The sequence below is a fragment of the Theobroma cacao genome, chromosome 2 (assembly GCF_000208745.1).
Source record: "Theobroma cacao cultivar B97-61/B2 chromosome 2, Criollo_cocoa_genome_V2, whole genome shotgun sequence".
In the NCBI taxonomy this organism is placed as follows: domain Eukaryota; kingdom Viridiplantae; phylum Streptophyta; class Magnoliopsida; order Malvales; family Malvaceae; genus Theobroma; species Theobroma cacao.
In genome coordinates, this window is record NC_030851.1 from 22325752 (window position 1) to 22332558 (window position 6807).

The 6807-nt window shown below is 32.8% G+C and overlaps 1 long non-coding RNA gene across 1 annotated transcript; it reads left to right on the plus strand.

The window, feature by feature from the left end:
- LOC108660863 lies at window positions 4531–6225 on the plus strand. The gene is made up of 2 exons (XR_001926559.1): window positions 4531–4569; window positions 6175–6225. It is a non-coding gene; the product is annotated as an uncharacterized LOC108660863 (long non-coding RNA).

Below are 6807 nucleotides of genomic sequence, written 5' to 3' on the forward strand. Positions count from 1 at the left end.
TTTAAGAGTTCTATTTAGTATTTGATTCAAGTGTCTATGGAAATACTCTCATGTGTTAGTAGTGTACGTAATCCTTAGACTTGTTTTACCAGGTCATTTTATATGTAAATTGTCATGCTGTGATTTCACCTCTATGACTCTAAAGGCGATTGGATGCCTAAACAAGGTGTTTTTCGATGTAGCATGAAGCATGCGAAGATGAATGAGTAGTCTAGAGAGGATTCATCACCACAAGTGATTTTAAGAGGACATATCTCATTTGCTCTTGTCTTATATTAGCAAAAAGTCTTTAGCTACGGCAATCTTGATAGCTCAATATGAAAGTTCTAAGACTAATATGGATAAATTAGAAAGTAGACACCAAGCCAAGCTTTCTATCTATCTCGGACATATGATGAAAGGATTGAATTACACTAAGGTACTATACATTGAAAGGTTAGTCAAACCATATTGACTCTCCTGACATTTGGATGGTCATAATGCATTGCTAGATGCTGCTCATGATCTATAAATATAAATATAAGGGTAAAATACCCTGACCCTCCTAAGTTTTGATCGAAATTACACGGAGGTCCATTATATTATTTAAAAAAAAAAAGAACACCGATCTATGCTTTCAAGGGAAGAAAGCACTAATTGGTGCTCCCTTCCTTAAGTGCTCAATTTAGGGCTCCCCATCTAGGGAGCACCAACAGCTCCTTGATAGGGACCTTTTTTTTAATTATTAAAAAATATTAAAATTATATGATAGTAATTATAAAAATTAATCAAGGGTAAAATTATCTTTTTATCCTTGCCACGTTAGCAAGTTGACAGAAATATTAACGGTTGACTAACGATTGGACTTACGTGTCTAGCAAAAAAAATTTTTTGGAGTAGAGTGTCCATTTTGAAAACTAATGGACCTTTGTGTCATTTCGATAAAAACTTATGGGGTCAAGGTATTTTACCCTAAATATAAATTCTTAATTGAATTAATTTATATTTATTGCCAACAAGTTAGGCACTTAATGGGTCACACATATAAAGTAAATTGTCAAAATTAATTTGAGTTTAATTGGATATAATCTAATTTATTTTGTAGAGGATTAATCCAATTAGATATTGGGCTAAATAAGATACGATTTGTTGGAGTATTAAACAAAGGCCCAATTAGCCCAAGACATTTTCTAAGCCTTGTTGGATACGAAGTAGGTCACTTCACTTTATAAAAGAATCCTTTAGCCACTTTTTGAACATACAAAAGTGTTATGTTTTATTTTCTCATGCATTGAGATAGGATCACAGCCAAAAAGAGAGAAACAAGATTGAGCTCAAAATTGAGAGTTTGCTAACAAAAACTTTGGCTGAGGGATTCACACACTCTTAGTGAAGAGATTTTGACAAATTACTATGTGGATCACCATTAGAAGCAGGAGATTTGTCAATGGTTTGATAAGTCCTAATTGTTGTACAAAAGTCAAAAATGAAAAGCCAAGGAGGACTCCATCCAAGAAAGCAAACATCAAACTTCTAGTTATGTCAAAATCTTTCTCTTGTGGTTTCTCTAGATTAGTTTTAATTAAAGTGATCCATAACTTAGGGGATTAAAATTTTAATAATATTCTGCTGTGTATGATCACCTTGGCATGATTTGAATCCCCTTCATCTAAAACCTGCAAACAAAATATAAAACAATTAAAACTATAAAAGAAATATCAACTGAAAGGCAAAAATTCAAATAAAAACTAAAGGAAACAAATAAGCTAAGTTTAGAAACTAGGGTTGCCTCCTCAAAAGCACTTTCTTTATAGTCGGTAGCTAGACTTGTTAGAAGCTCATTGGGGTTAGAAAGATGGATAAAGGATTGGAGACAATTAATGTCACCTTTCCAGTAATGCTTTAATCGTTGACCATTCACCTTGAATGTTCCATTAGACAACCTGTCAATTATTTCCACTACTCCAAGCAGAAACACCTTTGATACAATAAAAGGCCCCAACTATCTTAATTTCAACTTACCCGAAAATAAGTTTAAACAGGTGTTAAGCAACAATACTTGTTGACCTAGCTTGATGTTGGGTGAAGGCTGATCATGCATCAAATACAAACAAAAAGCAGCAAAAATAAATTTAAAAATTAAATTACGCCTCATTCTCCTAAATCTCATTCATGCCAAATTGAGTATAGAATTAAATTAAAAAAAATATATATGATCATATTAAGTTTACAAAAATAACAAAGTTAATGAATTCTTTGTTAAACCACGAAATCAGCCTTCAAAAAGCTTAGCCACCTTAGCCCGGTTGTTGCAAACCAAAGCTGTCCAAGGAATCCTTACTTAGCCTCTAATGGTGATCCACACTAATGAATTAGAAAATCCTTCTTTAAGGATTAGAAGTGCTATGCCTTGACAATGTGCTAGCGAAGATGAGTTTCATAAACTCATAATCCACACAAAGTTTTAGGGCTAAACACACAAAAGAAATCAAGTGAATGAAAAACTATTTTTTTCTTCACATAAGGAGTGGCAAGGCAAAAGGAATTTCTAATGTGCTGTTCTCTTAATTTTTCAGTTGTTTTCTCTCATTTTGTTTGGAGGTATAGCAAGGTATTTATACCTTGGATTAATTTTAAACCCTAATTACAAAGCTATTTTGTAATTGCCAATTAATCCAATAATTTGATTAAACAATTTAATTAAGTCCTTAAGAAGCCCAATTCACTTAATTATTTAATTTAATCAATTAGGCCCAATAACTTAATTAAATAATTTAATTAATTAAGCCTAATAGTTTAATTAAATAATTTTAATCAATTAGGCCTAATGACTTAATTAAACAATTTTAATCAACTAGGCCCAAAGACTTAATTAAACAATTTAATTAATTAAGCCTAATGACTTAATTAAACAATTTTAATCAAGTGCTTGAGAAGATCATAACTTCTAATTTAATTAAGTCCAACTTGATCACCTCTCCCATTTTATTTTCAACATTCATTTTAGGTGAGTGACCCATTAGGCTTCTAACATGTTGGCAATAAACTCAACATATAATTCTTAAGTTAAACTTAGAACTAGATAAATTTAAACTACTTTAAATTTATCATTAATCAAGTTAACTACCTAAAGTTCATAGACCAAGATTGGGATCTAGCAATCCATCATGGCCACCCAAATGATAAAAGAGTCAAGATGGTTTGACTCAATTATTTAATGATCAACCGTTCAATGTAATTTATTCGTTCATCATATATCCTAGAGATGATAAGAGCGTGGCGTAGTGTCTACTCTTATTGATCTCCATATTCATTATTAAAGTTTTATCATCAACACCCTAAAATCTTATGAAACTCCTTTCATAATCTTTTAGTTGCCTTGGCCAAGGACTTCAATAAGCTAATATCAACCAAGAATAGTTAAGATATGTCCCTTGAATCACTTGGGGTCATGATTCTTATCTTGATCACTCATTTGCCTTGACATGCTTCATGCTACACCCAAAAGCATCCAGTTTTGGCATCCTTGGTGTTAGTGCAAGCCCTGCAAGCCAATCGATTTTGTGTTTGTAAAGCATTACATTAATTAGTCATATTTCATGTTAAATACATTATGGATATTTTATATAATGTATGAGGTATTTCCTTATCCATGAGTTTATTCATAAAGAGTTATGAGAGACTTATATAGATAAAGTCCTTGGAACATAATTGCCTTGCAAAGAAATTATAAAGGTTATAATTATGAGATTCTTATGCATCAATGCCTTGCTCCTAAATATGTTCTTAGTCATTGTATTGCCAAGAATAAAGACATTGACAATGCTCAAAGTGTAAAGCCTGACCTTATAAAATGCTTGTCATGACATACATGAGATGGATAGCATGTTTACATGCTTTGAGAGTCTCAAAAAATTTACAAAAGTAGGTATTGTACCTAGAGGTATAACAAAGTTGATTTAAGTCTCGAACTAGATCAAATAGAGATTTTAGAGTGAAATTAAAAATTTTACAGTCCAGGAGTGATTTAAATGGTGATTTGGAGTTCGAGGACCGATTTGGAGTCAAATAGGAATTTTCAAGTTCTAGGGGTAAAATGGTAATTTTGTCACTTGAGGACAAAATGGGAAATTTTAGAAAAGATTTTGATCACATTTGACTCATTGGAGTATGATTTAAGTTTCAGAGGTGAAAAATTTAAATTCTGACATTTTTTGAGTCCTAGGGGCAAAATGGTAATTTTAATAGTTTACGGGGGCAAAGTTGGAATTTTGGAATTTTACACCACCTAACACTTGTCATGCCCATGGATTTCAGCCATTAACATTGTACATTGTGGATAATTGAAACATTTTAGGTGGTGGAAAGAGATTGCTTAATGGATAAGTATTACACATGGACTAATGGAAGCATGCCATGTGTCAGGCTTGGATTATTCTAGAATTTCCTTGTAAAATCTATTTAAAACTCTCTTAGTCTCACCCATATGGCCGGCCAAAGCATGAAGTGAAGAGGAAAGGAAAGAACACAAGCCCGAGGTGGGAAAATTGAAGAAAAAGTGTGGGATTTTAAGGGATTAAGCTAATAAAGGTAAAATTTTGTGATTTTATCTTGTGATTTACACTACCCATGCTTTCTTTTTCATTTTCCATGCTTAGAACTCAAGTTTGCATGATGAACCCATGCTGGCCGAATTTGAGAGGAGAGGTTTTGAGCATTGATTTTGCTAGATTTCAAGCTAATTAAGTGTTTTTGGTTGTTTGGTAATGGAAAGTATGAAAATCTAGCAAGGAATCACTTTGTTCTTCACAAACCCACAAGAGGCCGAATTTTCTAGGGAGGATATTGAGGCTGAAATTGATGATATTTCATGATATTTTGGTGGTATTTAATGATTGGTGAGGCTAAAAATTTAATGGGAAATTTTGGCATGAAAATCTGATTTTTTACCTAATGTATAGACATGTGCGATTTATGGTTTGGACTAATAAATTGAATCATATTCACAGTCATTGAGTCATTTGAAGTATAATTGGAGTGTAAAAAGTGAAAGAAATCGATTTGGAGTTAAATTGGAGGTTTTAGCCAATTACACCGAGAATAGTGTGAATTAGTCGAATACCGTATTTAAACGGCTATTCGGACATTTTGCATCATATTTCATGCATTCATATAGATTTATAGAGCCTGAAATAGTTTATGATAAATTGACATAATTTATTGAAATTCGTGTCACGTATGATGCATAGGTGGTAAGCCCTCTAACAAGGGTAAAGAGATTGTGCCCGAAGATCGAAAATAGGAGTATATCGAACTCCTAGTACTATGAGTAACCTTACTATCGTCTTAATTATCTAAAGTATGTTTTATCCGATTTTGTGAATTTTATGAAAAATGAATGAAATGATTAATTTTTTGGTTTTATAAAAAAAATGTGATTTAGTGAAATGATTTCATAAAATTGTTTTAAAATTGAATAATGGCTTTTCAAATAGAGTAATTGGAGACCATTTGATGTATTGTGAATTTATGGTTCTAATTGATTGGCTTATGACAATATTGGCATGAATGGCTGAATTGGTATTCGTGTTGAAATGTATAAACTATTGTTTGCCTTGATAGGCTGGATAATAATAAAATTGCCATGTCATGCTATTGAATTTTTACTGTATGGTGGGTTTAGCTTGCTGCAGTGATCTGGTTCTGTGGACCAACCTATTAGAGGAGCATGGAACCTGGTCATATTCATACCTCAATTTGAGAGGCGCGGATGGATAACTTTTGAGGTTAACACTTTAGAGTTCACTTCACGCCAAACCACCACGTGAGGGTGAACTCGGCCAACGCCAAGGAACGACTATGTTTTCAAAATAAAAACATGATTGATGCGTACATAACTTTTTAACAGCCTTGGCGGACTCTATTTGGGATAGCCCTCGGCCAAGGTATCCTTGATGACTGAGTATGATGGTGATTTTGGCATGAGCCAAAGTTTTAAGAAATTCATAAGCCATGTTAATTAGTCGATTTATATGAATTGATTTTTTTTGGTTGAAACAAGTTGAAAGGTGTTGAATTTGAGTATGTTAAATTGTTTTATCTGTCTCCATTTACTTGACTTTAGATGGTTTAGACGTTATCTATTTACTCACTGGGATTTTATAATCTCACCTCCCTTCTTTTCAGCCATTTTAGGCTCGAGGTAGCCTGTGGATAGCAGATATCGTCATGGATTATAGTTGGCTTTACTACTCCAAAAACTGTAGGTTTACTGCCTTTCTTCATTTTTGTTCCTTGTGGGCCCACGAGTCACTGTAAAGTAAATTTCATATCCCGATTATCTGTATTATAGTATGTATGAATTTATTTAGCTTTTACATTACAAAAAATCATTTACCGATGACTATAAATATTATTTTACAAGAAATTAAAATATTTTGTTGAATATTTTAATTTTATTCAATTAGTTGCAATATCATTTTTAATAAATGTTTTAGACACTCAAATTATTTTAAATCATGAAATATGTGTTTTCCACTCATCTACTACATTTTTAGTCAGGTTCAAAAAATTTTGAGGAAAAATGACGAAAACGCCTCTATGAGGCGAAAATTATTTTTCCACAATTTTGAAAGGGACAAGGCTTAAAATTCTTTAAAAACGAGGTTTGGCGATGATTACTCATAAGGGAGACAAAAAAAATGGTACTAAAGCCTTACGGGGTTCCGATTGGCACTCCGGGTAACTAATGTCTATCGGGACGTCGCGGTGGTTGTCACGGGCTTGAGGGGAGTATTGGGTTGTCACAATTCGAGTGGTATGAGAGCT